The 12,175-nt window shown below is 38.0% G+C and overlaps 1 long non-coding RNA gene across 4 annotated transcripts; it reads left to right on the forward strand.

Moving 5' to 3' along the window:
- Nucleotides 1–1,027: 1,027 nt before the first annotated feature.
- Nucleotides 1,028–9,196, forward strand: LOC119735671. Of its 4 annotated transcripts, none has more exons than XR_005272203.1 (10): nt 1,028–1,115; nt 3,596–3,634; nt 4,109–4,243; nt 5,204–5,338; nt 5,714–5,774; nt 6,153–6,233; nt 6,949–7,030; nt 7,378–7,485; nt 7,962–7,996; nt 8,570–9,196. It is a non-coding gene; the product is annotated as an uncharacterized LOC119735671 (long non-coding RNA). The 4 variants fall into 4 exon arrangements; XR_005272202.1 differs by having other exon boundaries at nt 1,110–1,172; XR_005272204.1 differs by lacking the exon at nt 5,714–5,774 and having other exon boundaries at nt 1,111–1,172.
- The last annotated feature ends 2,979 nt before the right edge of the window (nt 9,197–12,175 follow it).

The raw sequence follows: 12,175 nt of genomic DNA on the forward strand, positions 1-12,175 counted from the left end.
TCATCATTGTCGAAATGCTGCTGTGAAGTTGAGTTGAATAAAACCAAACTTCAAACATAACCCCAACTTCAAACCATATTTAAATATAAGTAGATACTTTATTGTTCAACAATAGGAGGGACTTCTCTACACAAGTTCCATTAAAGGGTAACATTTTCAGTTGCTTAGGCAAAGGAGTCCATTGCAGAGCTGCACATAAAACCATGATTAGAAGAGGCCAGGGACTGAATAAGTTGAAATTGAGGGAAGGAACTAAGTTTTGCCAAATAAAATTGGATCATTTAAAAGTATCATTTATTGGTGTCCACATGACTTAACCGAGCACTTTTATTCCCAGTGTCTTTACATTCAATTCAAGTTCTCGATTTCTTTCTGTTGAATTTAGTGTATTGAATGATGAATGACCGTTGTTGAGTTAACTGGTTGAATTGGACTTACTCTATTGTATAAGACAATTAATTTTTTACGTGTAAATTTATTTTTAAATTTGAGATTTCAGTGCTTTTTTTTAGTTTTACTCTAAAAATATACTTAAAACATTCAAGTCATTAACCTTTGAATGACATAAGGAAAAAATCCCCCAGTGGTATGTTGTGGCCAAATATACCAATAATTAATTTCCAAAGCTTGAATTATTCTGGTACATCTGTTTGTCCTTTTTTGTGATACATGTGCAAAAACAACTCAAATGTAATTGTTGCAGAGGTTCGCAGATGCCAAAAATAGGGGAATTTTTTAATTGACTTATTTTTTAACGTAGAACATTCAACTTGAAATTATATTTTCAGGAAGAGAAATCGAAATGTGTTGGAAGGCATGGGGGAGGGCAACTTATAACCAACAAATATTATTTTAACAAAAACAGTTTTTTGTGAGATGCTGTAAAACAAAAATGAGTTAAAATTTTCGTTTTTGTTATGGCTGTAAAAAGTGAAGTGTGGTTTTATAATTTTTTCTGTGCCGTTTGTCAAAAACTTTTAGGACCAGTGAAGTGTTATAGCGCCCTCTTGTGAACAATCTTTTAAGTTAACCACGTGTACCGGCTGCAAACTGGTTCCGGTCTCTCCAACAACGATGAACTCCTTCAAATTGATGGCGGGAACCAGTCTTGTTAAGTAATAGTTTAATGCCGTGCGCATTATTTGGTCTTTTGCTATTTTGCCATACTCGAGGTGAGACACGTCGAAAAGTGACTAGCTTTTTACCGTAATTTTCACGTAGTACCTGGAGTTTTTCATCACCAATACATAATTTTGATTGTTGATCAAATGTATAAGAACAATTTGACCGGAGTGTGAAACTCGGTCATTATCACAAAAGAGGAAAAAACTACAATTTTTGTTGGTGATTGTGTGGCTTCATCGTTGTTGGCCTGGCCATGCGGTGGCTGCATGCATTCGCCGGGGGTCAGACAAGTCGACCGTTGAGACAACTCGACTCGGGACAAGTCGACCGTTGAGACAACTCGACCGTTGAGACAACTCGACCGTATGTGCGATAAATGGAAAGACAAGTCGACCGTTGAGACAAGTCTACCGTTAAGACAAGTCGCCTCGCATGTTTTTGTTGCTAGTTTTGGGGATAGTCGCGGGGATTTTGACGGCGGCTGATCGCCGTTTGGGAGTGATGACACATGAGTTGTTTTTGTTGTTGGATATAACCATGATAACAGAGCCGATATAGCGCAGCCGGGCCTGTGCGCGCACTTATCCCCGGTCGGTCAGCGTCGGCCGTACCGTGCACGGTGACATCGTTTATGCCGGGCCTGTGCGCCCACTTGCCGCCCCGGTCGACGTGCCCGCGTGCCGGGCCGTGTCCGGTCCTCGCTGGCGGGGCGCGCCGGCCCGACGCGACGGCCACCGGATTGGAACGCCCTCTGTGCATCAAGTATGCCCGCGCCGCGTCCGGGATCGCAACTTTTTCCCGCTCCACGTGTATACATTTCCGTTAAGTCGAGCTGTCTCAACGGTCGAGTTGTCCCGAGTCGAGTTGTCTCAACGGGCGACTTGTCTCAACGGTCGACTTGTCTCAACGTTCGACTTGTCCAGAGTCGAGTTGTCTCAACGGTCGACTTGTCTGACATCCCATTCGCCGCTGGGCGCGCTCACGAGCACGTGCTGCCAGCTGCCAAGGCAGGGCGCCAATATCATGTACACTCTTAAAAATACTGTGAATATTGTCAACTCCCCATACACTTTGAACACTCATGAAGTGGCTAGGGTTACTGGCATTATTAGGCAATGCTAGGCCTGCATTCCTTCTTGCTTTTAATTTTTATGAAGAGCTAGAAATAATGTCAGGAATGTTGCACATCTCCGATTTTTTTTCTCCAATTCGTCCTGCCTTTGAAAAAAAACTGTGAAAACTTTTCCTTTTACTAGTTTAATTAGACACATTTTGATGTTTTTTTCCCCGTAAAAAAAGTGAACTTGTTCTTCAGTGCAACGTAAGTTCATGAGTTAGGCCTATAACTTATATTTAATATTAACTGATAAACCTCGTGGGTCATGCTTCATTGCACTCAACTTCTCAAGACCAATCAAACTCCGTATCCACATGGCCACTCCGGGTGAAACACATTGGACTGAGACTTTTTATTCATCCTCCCCATTCAGTTAACGCTGTAGTAAGTGATTCCGTTCGAGTTTTTTAAAAGAAAAATAGCACCTTCCTCCCCCCCCCCCCTCCCCCCCTTCCCCCTATCTGACTCGCTCCCACTCAGTTTCGGCATAGCCAATCCTGAAAATTTTGACTTGAAGCCTTTTTCCGATGGTGTCCACTCAATTTACGCTGTTACTGGTGTAATCGCTTTGGAAGAAAATTGAGCCCTCTTTTTGTTCTATTTGACTCACCCTCACTCCGTATCCAGGTAGCTACTCCGGGGGGGGGGGGGGGGGGGGACACTTTTGAAACTTTTTCTCTAGGCCTACATGTAGCTCCTTCGATTGGGTAACCATTGATTTTTGGGTGGTTATTTTCGAGTTGCGGGGTATTCTGCAATTACTCTCAGTATTCCACTAGATCAGCTTTTTCCCCCCTCTTTTTCTTTTTACAGTTCTTTTTACAGGTGACAAGTGTTCTGCAGTGTTAAATTTCACCTTTTTTTCTTACTTGTTGCAGCTAATTAATATTTATTTTGGGGTAAATCCAAGGAAAGGCCCCCTTCTTGTCACATACGTAACCCCATCTTTTCTTTAATTACGTAATCATCGCAAAGACTAAATAACATACAAACTCTTGTTAGTATTCTCCTTGCAGATGCCCAACAGGAGCATCAAAAACACTGAAGTCCATAAATATCTTAAAAGTGTTTAACTTTTGTTACGTATGGGACATATAGTGAGCTTGATTCTTGGACTTGCCCTTTTTTACAAGTTGTCTATGCCAGTACATTTTGTCAATGATGTCTAACAGTGACCAATAAAAGTTGATAGGCCCTAAAACACTTCCCAGAATAGTGGTGGTGTTGCGGACACTATACTGCTGAGACAAAGAATTGGCTGGACATTATTTGTAACATTTATGCACAATTTAAACTGCTGAAGTATTGGAGATGGTTTCATCAGATGACACAAATTTTTTATTTTTTTTTCAGTTTTCTCCCGAGTTGAACAGCAGAAGGAGCAATTTAAAGGTATTGTTTGATAATCAGTGGATAATGGAGTTTTTATTTAGTAGTTGTAGAATAATTGCCTTCGGTGATGTGACGATGACGAGGCTGATTGGCCCCTCCTGTTTCCGTGGCAACTACAGTCTGGCATGTTTTATGTTGGATTGATGCATGTTGCCTGGTTGCAGTTGTGGGCCGGTACTTGTGATGAAAAGTGCGAGGCATTTGTCTGAGAAGGCTCACTATAATTTTTTCCCCACTTTTATTTTGTGATAACGTCAAGGATGTAACATTTGAGTTTCAATGATGTACTTTTGTTGCTATTTTCTGAAAAGATTTTTTTTTAATTGCTGTTTCTAGCAATACAGAAGTTGGTCACTTTTCAGTGAAACATTGAAGCAAAAAAATGGCACACATTTAATATAGCATAATTTCTTTACATATTTTGACTTTAATTATGTTTTTCTTCATCTTTTGTTTTGTATGCCTGCTTTTTAGAAAAGGAAGAATGGCACAAAGTCTAGCACTGTCCACTGTCATTTGCTGTGAATTGCTTGACTGCGGTTGAAAGCTTCAAATGATCAAGAAATCACGGTGCATAATCTTTAGCGAAGATTTATTTCTATTGTACAGGTCAGTACGAGTTTATATTTTGGGATCTGGGTTTAAAAAATCATATAACTTTAAAGGTGGCCACCACAAAAAAAATTCAAGATTGTTGCGTACATCATAAACAAACATCTGAACAAATATTATGAATTTTGAAACGTATTTAATTTTGTAATTCAAGGTCGTTTCATTACAGTTTCTCTGCACTTCATGTTACAATTTTGGATTTATTTGATTAATATGGAGGCTGTGGTTGATGACGATTCACATAAGTGCGCACAACCCTCATAGTATTCTGTAGTACTTTGTTTTGAGGGGTTGGAGAATAATTGCCTTCGGTGATGTGACGATGACGAGGCTGATTGGCCCCTCCCGTTTCCGTGGCAACTACAGTCTGGCATGTTTTATGTTGGATTGATGCATGTTGCCTGGTTGCAGCTGTGGGCCGGTACTTGTGATGAAAAGTGCGAGGCATTTGTCTGAGAAGGCTCACTATAATTTCCTTTATTTTTTCCTGTTTGTTTTGTGATAATGTGAAGATTTGACTATCACAAATGTAATGTCGTTGCTATTTTGTGTTTTCAACTGGAAAAGATACTTTTAATTGCTGTGTTGCTAGCAATACAGAAATTATTCACTTTTCAGTGAGACGTTGAAGCTAAAAATGGCCCGAATTATTTTCAGCCCGACAATAATTCAGATGGCGCAGGGTTGATAATGTAAGGATAAGGAACCTGTCTACTTGCAAGGCAGATATGTATACATGTTCGCAAATGCAACTCAACCTAAAAAACCTTTCTCAGAGGGTTGCTGACAACTTAACATACTATTTGTTCTCTAATTTTTTTTTTTTTCATTGAAAATAAACCATACAAGTTTTAACAAACTCGCTTGGAAAATAATGTAACATTTTGAAGAACATGCATAGCATGTCTTGAATTGGAATTTAGTTTGCATCTTTTGTTTTGTGTGCATGCTTTTTAGAAAAACGAGAATGCCGCACAGGCTAGCACTGTCCACTGTCACCTGCTGTGATTTACTTGACTGCGGTTGAACACTTCAAATGATCAAGATGTTGCAGTTCATAAACTTCAGTGAAGATGCGTTTCTGTTGTACAGGTCAGTAAAGTTTGTATTTTTTTTTGTCTCGATAAGTAGTAAATTGTATAGGGGAGACTAATTATCAGTTTATTGAATTATTCAATTTGTGGTTTTGGTCATTCTGTGATATCTTTAATTTAAAGAATTTTTAAAAAAATGAATGATAAAGTCGTAGTATATGAGATTTTCTTCAGGCTGTTGTCGATGACGAATCACTAGACGTTACCAATCTCTGCAATAGGATGCTTTATCCTCATCGATAGTGCATTCTGATGTAGACAACAGGACACCACCGAGACAATAGCCAAACAATTGCCACATTTTAATTTCCGTGAAATTTCATGTAAGTATCCGTTGTCTAATGTAAAAATCAATGTCTTTTTTTTTTGGCAGAAACCAAGTCAGAAGCTGTTACCACATACATGTACGTGAAGAAAGCATCTTATTTTGAAAGGTATCAATGAAATTGAATCAGCGTGTTATATATTTGTAAACTCACGTTAACACCTCCATGTACAAACGTGTTTGCCAAGAAAGATTTCTGCCTTATTTATGCTACAAAATAACATTTTTGTTGATCCAAAACTGCCTGGAGGATTTTGGAGGATTGAGTAGGGCTAGTTTTCACCTCACTTTTTGCTGCTGTTGTCGATGACGATTCACCAGACGTTACCAATTTCTGCCAGGGGTGCATGATCCTAAAGGATTGTGTGCATTCCAGTGTAGAAAACAGGACACCACTGAGACAACAGCTGTGAAACTAATTCATGCGTTGTGCCAAAGTAACTGAATGTTTTCTTAAAATTAAGTGACTTTTTCTCTCTTTATTTAGCAGGGATATTTAGCCAGTGTTGATCAGCTGTGACAATGATGGACCTAGCTGTAAAAAGATAGACCTTATGTCTTTCAAATGGTAAGAATTGAAGATTTATAAAAAAATTTTTTTTAAGGTGGCTTCATATATAGTATAAATAATGTTTGGGTTGAATTTGATATTGATTCACGTTGTGGTTTACTTGGATTAACCCTAACTCCCTGGACCTTTTTGGCTATAAGAACCATCCTCAATCCTGCAAAATCCCGGAATTGCCACCATGTAAACATTTGATTCAGCCTCAATCCTCCAAAATCATCCGTTATCTCTTGAATTTGTTCAGTGGAGGGGTGACCATTGCCTCAATCCTTCAAAACCCTCTCAAACATCACTGTAATGGGTTGAGGCAGTGCCGATGACATTCCAAAGCAGTGCCAATGATATCAAGCAAAAATGCAGGACTCAATTATGCATGGCTGAACATAACGCTGGTTACAGCCTACGAACTCGACACAGTGCATCCTCCAAAATGAACTGACGCTTTTTTTGTCATTGATACTCGATCTTCCAAAACCATGTGGAGGATTTTGGAGGATTGAGGAGTTTTTGGTTGAAAATATCTGTAATACCTGATTGAGTCTGTGATGCTATTAGAAAGGTTATCCAGTTCAGACAAATACCTTAATGGTGATTGTATGAATTCATATCTGAGACTCAATCAGATTTATCTCAGTGGCAATGGAATTCATCTTCGAGATGACATGAAATTGTCCAAACTGAAAATGTGAATCATATTTTTTTGTTGTAATTGCAGAGAAGAAGAGCCTGTAATAGTGCAAATGGGTCCAAGTCATCTCCTGATCTGTTCTCCAATTGAATACTGCTGTCTGAATGTGGTATGTCGTGGACTTTTTTGTTATTGTGCACATTCTTTATGGGTTGGTTTTCCTCCAAACTTGAGGCGACTTTTGATGTTGCTTAACACAGCTTGCAAATGATGACAGAAGTTTTTTACACCACATGTGATTCAGTGATCAAGACTTCCACCAACGCTGATGCAAGCAAAAATTTCTTCAGAACTGTATTAACAAATAATGTTAACTGCATTTCAAACTCATCTTACATTCTGGCTAAAAAAATATTCAAATTGCTCGGTCATTGCCTTCTTGTATGCTGTTTGTCTTTATAAGAAAAATGACTCTGTAACTTATACAATTTCCCTTTTCCCTCCATAAATATGTAGTTCACAGAATGAATGCGAACCACGGCCCTTGCACCAGGATCTTGCAAATACGTGAAACTGCCAATTTCAACCATTTCACCTGTGGATATTGGATTATGAAGGTCAAAGGTCAGTGTTGGTATGCATGTCCCTGGTTTGCATCATTCTCTGATGCAGTAGTAGTGACATGGTCATGTAGGAATTCAATTTCTCTTAACTTTGGGAAAACTTTCATTGAAAAGTTTGCTTGTGTGATGATATGCCCATATGACACCTCTTATGTAAGGGTCCTAGTCTTGTGACTAGTTCTCAATGAATAAGATATATTCTGATGTAAGCAAACACCATGTCACTTGTCTTAAAAAAATTTGCCTTTGATTCTAAGTTTTTTGGTGGAAAACCCACAGTGGTTACCAATTCGATTTCTGAAAGGTGCAAGTTTTGAATACTCAATTGACACTTTAATTTATAATATCAGTTGACTGCAATGAAGAAAATTCTAAAAACAAATTTTAAATGATCACACTTTTTTGAGATAATGAACAAAATGTATCAAAAATTGGTGCTACATGGAGTTAACTTTATATCTCTTTGATTATTTTCAGTTTGCTGGAGAAATTCACCCAATACAAATTTTCAGGTAAGATTTTCAGGTAAAATATTTTGCCGTTCTCAGCGAGTCAGCAGAGTATCCTTGTAACCTGACTGACTAGCTCGCTGACTCCTTGACTGACTGTCACTTGTGACGTACACTGTTCCGATACCAGAATCACAGGGCTTGCCTATTTATGTGTGTTATGTAGCATCCTTCTCCACAGGCATTTAGTCTGGCGCCACTGGATTTGTGTACTTTCATGATACATACATATGTACGAAATAAGTCGAGTCTCCATGCAAACGGCTGAAATGGATTTTTCGTTTCCATACCATTATCACTACCAGTAATACTCGACGATTTTTCTTGTAAAACACTGTCATCTAACGCTGGTTTGCTTGTAAGTGATGATATACCCTAGACACCTCTTATGTTAGAGTCGCGGCACATCTGCCCGACTCGATGAATGGAATGTTCTCTGATACAAGCAAATAAAAACTTCGTGAAGTTCTTTCCCTGGAAATGTTCTGATGAAAATAGCCTCAATTTTTATGATGTGGGTTTTACGTTAGCTTTTCTTTTTCCTTTTTGTTCTGTTTTATTTTGTTTTGTATGTAGATCCAACAACTAAGAAACACTCTCTTGACGGTGGACACGTCAACCTTCACAAATGACAAGGAGCAAATTATTTCGTTTTCTTTCGTTTTATTTCTTTCAATATCTTTTAAATCACTTTTATCAACATGAATTTGTTTCGGAACAATTACCCTTCTGGCATCTAACAATCCGTTTACCATGGCATCAATAAGTTGGTTATTGAATTAAAAAAAAAAAATTGCGAAAAAAAAAGATTACAAAAACTTAATAGTATGGTAACAATTTGAAACATGATTTTAAGTACAGCACGACTATTTTTTAAGTTGATGGCCAAATTTGGGGTAGAAAACACCCGATATAAAAAGGTTGCTATGCATAATGTGCAGTGATCATGCAACTCGTTAAAAAATTTACAGCACACAGTAAGTACGTTTTGGAGATTAATGAGAAAAGTAAAAGAAATTCTATACAATTTACAACCTTCTGGCTTGATCAGTGCAAGTTTAAAGTTTCGTATTAACAAATTCTTTTACAAAAAAGCATATTTCTGTTTTCTACAGTACAACAGTAAGTTATAGTCTGTGTCCACTTTAACATAAATTTGTGCAGTTACAAGAACGCAAATAAAAATATGTGTAAAACAATGTACATTATGTTCTATTTTATTTTTTTTTGTCTGTTTACATGTTAAGAGTGAAAGGCTAAAACATATAAACAAAAAGTGAAATTGTTCACAGAGTTGTGAATAAATTTCAGTTAGTTTATTTTTACTGGTTTAACTATTCAAAAAGGTACATGGCATTACAAAAATACAAAGGCAAGTCAACGAAGTAAATTTATGGTAAAATCCAAAATATGATTAATATAATGTGTGACTCTTAATGGCTGGTTCTTAAATGACTTTTAAGCGATTGGTATTGGGTGGGTTTTTTTTAATTGAGCTTGAAACCCAAAGGAGCAAGGGATTACATGCACTTCAATCCACAAATTCATGTTTTTGTTTACAATTCCAACCGCAAATGGCCTGGGCTGACATTAGAGGAGTTTGAATTGTTCAACATTTTGGACAAGTTTCATGGGTATGGTAGGGGAGGAGGCACTACTGCCTTGGGCACTGGAGTTATTTACAGTTCAATGCAAGGGATTTTGTCATTGCTTTAACCCTAACGTGCCTGAATCCATCAAAATCCACACCCCTGTTTTGGAGGATTTCGGTAGATTCAGGATACCTCCATATTGAAAAAGTTTGGGGGGATTTTGATGGATTCAGTACAGTAAGACTAGCGGTACTGCAGGATTTTGATGGATTCAGGATCTTGACAGTTAAACTCCTTGGCTATATCATGGTGCATACATGTACGAGGTATATGTACATGTACTACAATGGTGGATTGTGATGGACTCGGGACACAAACATTTTTTTTGCATGACAAAATTGGTGGATTTTGGCGGATTCAGGATACTTTCTATTAAAAGTGCTCAAGGGGTAAGGGTTAAACTAACTTCAGAGGAATTTGGAGGGTAAAGTGCATTTGTCTCCAAGGTAATCCCCCCATACACAAATTCAGAATAACCTCCAACAGCCAAGGGTTAAATCAGATACTATTGAGGGATCAGGAACCAGCCTTTTTGACCGGCTATCAAGTACAGTCGAGTCTCATTAATACAAACTTGTTCGGACCTAGCCAAAATTGTTTGTTACATGTATATCAGAATTTTGTATTAAGAGGAACATCAGTCCCATTCATTGTGCACATAAATGCACAGTCGGGACCAAGGCTATGTTGTTATAACCAGAATCTTGTATTAACAGAGTTTGTACTAATGAGAGTCGACTGTACAACCCAAGTCTATGGAATGCATGTAGTGGCTTGCAGACGAGCATCTATGATATTCGCCCAGATTCAGCGATTAATTATGCAAAGCAAAACCTGTCAAGATTCTGACCATTCAGCGAGGGCCTTCTATAGGGTCTTGCTTAACCTGTTGTACTATAACAGCATGGCAGCCAAATTGACCAATCGGCAGCTTATAGTCCACCTTTCTGATCGAAATGTTCACATGGTCACATAACATTTGCATGCTAGGATATATCAGACATTTTTAGTGTGGCTCTGCACATGTGAATGCCTGATCCTCGGACCATGGAGGAAGAAACCATGCTCAGACTAGCAAAACTCTGCCTTTCTTCTGTCAAAGTCCAATGAGTCAACACACTCCATGCCATTTTTGTATTAAAAACTGCATAATATTGCATATTCAGATGCACTGAAAGGTGTATGGAAAACTGCACACATTAACTGCCTTTAAGGCCAAAAAAAAAAATATTTGGTCTCTGGTCAGACCAAAGTTCCGGAATTGACGCGGCCACGCGGCTTTTTTTTTTTTTTTTTGCCTTTTTTTTTTTTTCTTCAAGCTTGGATTGTACAGACAAGGTGGGTAGTATTTTGCCTTTTTTGGTGTCCTCATGTACATTGGTGTCCTCCATAATTTGCCTTGGTGCTTTCGATCATTTGCCTTGGTGCAATTTCCCATTCCTTTGTGCTCTTTGGTAAAAAAAATTTGAGGAGGGGCGGAAATAGAGGGCGCTTTTGGAGCTACCGCGGAACATTTTGGAGGGAAAAAAAATCGACGCGCATGCTTAAAATCGACGCGCGCGCTGACCAGAGACCGACTTATTTATTTTTTTGGCCTAATACTGACTTGTCAAAATGTACAAAATCATATTATTATGGAGCATATCAAGTGCACAGCGGGAAAAAGGTGTAACTGAGCTTACTTCATCTGAGAGGCAAATAAAAATAGCACCATAAAAAACAAATTACAAAAAACATCTACTCGCCCTCAGATGAGAATATTTTTATATTAAAAAGAGATTATAAAAACTACAACAAAAACTGAGTTGTTCAATGAGGTTAGGTTTCCAGTCTACTGTCTAGGGCGCACTCCAGGCCATGCTAAAGGTAGGATAGATCATTTTTCATTTCTGCATTTTTTTCGTTTGAAGCAACAAAAGTGCTCAAAGGCTAAAGATGGGTGCTTAACAACTAACCTGATAAAAGTTTTAGCTCTGAGAATGCTGTTTATTTCAAAGAAAACAATATTCTAGCATCTCGGTTTCAATTCAAAATTTGCCGAGTCATGATTTGAATTGAGCCCGAAATCGGCGTCTGACTACTAACGGAAATTTTATTAAATGCGTTACTTGACGCATCTTTGGAAATGAAGGTGACCTTGTTTTGTTCTTTAAAAATGACAGCATACCAGAAAGAATAATTTCACAGGGAGTTTAATGCCATTACTATCTTTACACCAAGTAAGCTTCTCAACAATAAAGTTTTGTCAGTTACTTTTGGATAGCTGCAAATGATCAACTCTACCTTTAAATATTATCTCGTTTGTTGTCTTCTAATACCCTGCTATCCTAACTATTTCCATGCTAGAGTGACAAACAAGGTTACAAAATACACAGTACGGTGTCAAAAAGCGTAATAAAAAGTACGTTGTCAAAAAGCGTAATAAAAATGCTTTAAAAAAGGGTTGTATATTTTTAATTGAAAAATAAACTTTTATAGTGTAAAAAAAGCCTGACAAAGTAACACAGGAAAAAAGCCTGCTTTGAAAAGT

This window comes from Patiria miniata, unplaced genomic scaffold (genome assembly GCF_015706575.1).
Source record: "Patiria miniata isolate m_02_andy unplaced genomic scaffold, ASM1570657v1 HiC_scaffold_29, whole genome shotgun sequence".
NCBI classification, from domain to species: domain Eukaryota; kingdom Metazoa; phylum Echinodermata; class Asteroidea; order Valvatida; family Asterinidae; genus Patiria; species Patiria miniata.